The sequence below is a fragment of the Pristiophorus japonicus genome, chromosome 9 (genome assembly GCF_044704955.1).
Source record: "Pristiophorus japonicus isolate sPriJap1 chromosome 9, sPriJap1.hap1, whole genome shotgun sequence".
Classification (NCBI taxonomy): domain Eukaryota; kingdom Metazoa; phylum Chordata; class Chondrichthyes; family Pristiophoridae; genus Pristiophorus; species Pristiophorus japonicus.
Genome location: NC_091985.1, coordinates 14,628,392 through 14,629,400, shown reverse-complemented (window position 1 = coordinate 14,629,400; position 1,009 = coordinate 14,628,392).

The window sequence follows — 1,009 nt, the reverse complement described above, 5'->3', positions numbered from 1 at the left end:
ACGCAACAGGATGTAGCTTGCCCGATTCCTTTGCTTGTTGGAGTACACAGCCAACACCATATGATGAAGCATCACAGGCCAATACAAGACGCTTACACGGATCATAATGAACAAGCAACTTGTTTGAACATAGCAGATTCTTGGCTTTCTCAAAGGCTCTATCTTGAATCAGTGGGCCTGATGCCATCAGCAGCAATCTTCCTCTCGAGGAATTCGACTTCAGGTGGCGTGAATGCACACTTTGAGCGTTTCAGCCTGAGTCCCACTTTGTCCAGACGCTGTAGAACTTCTTCAAGATAATTCAGATGTTCAGCAGTGTCGCGACCTGTGACCAGATTGTTATCTTGAAACATGACAGTTCTAGGAACGGACTTCAGTAAACTCTCCATATTTCTCTGTAATATAGCTGCAGCCGAACGAACCTCAAAAGGACACCTGTTGTAGATGAACAGTTCTTTATGAGTGTTGATGCAGGTGAGTTTCTTTGAAGTGTCGACAAGTCGCCGACGTAAGATCCAGTTTAGTGAATGGCTTTCCACCAGCTAGCATGGCGAACAGGTCATCAACATTGGTAATGGATACTGATCCTGTTTCGAAAATCAGTTAATCGTAACCTTGTAGTCTCCACAAATCCTGACAGTGCCATCACTCTTCAACACAGGAACAATGGGACTAGCCCACTCATTAAACTCAACCGATGATAAGATCTCTTCACGCTGGAGTCTGTCAAGCTCAATTTCAACCTTCTCCCTCATCATGTACGAAACAGACCGAGCTTTGTGATAGACAGGCCTTGCATTGGAGTCCAGGTGAATCTGCACCTTGGCTCCCATAAAATTACCAATGCCCGGTTCAAACAAAGAAGGAAACTTTTTCAATACTTGAGCACACAAAGTATCATCCACCGAGGACAACATCTTGACATCATTCCAGTTCAGCTTGATTTTCTCGAGCCAATTCCTGCCGAACAGCGTTGGACCATTATCTGGGACGATCCATAATGGTAGCT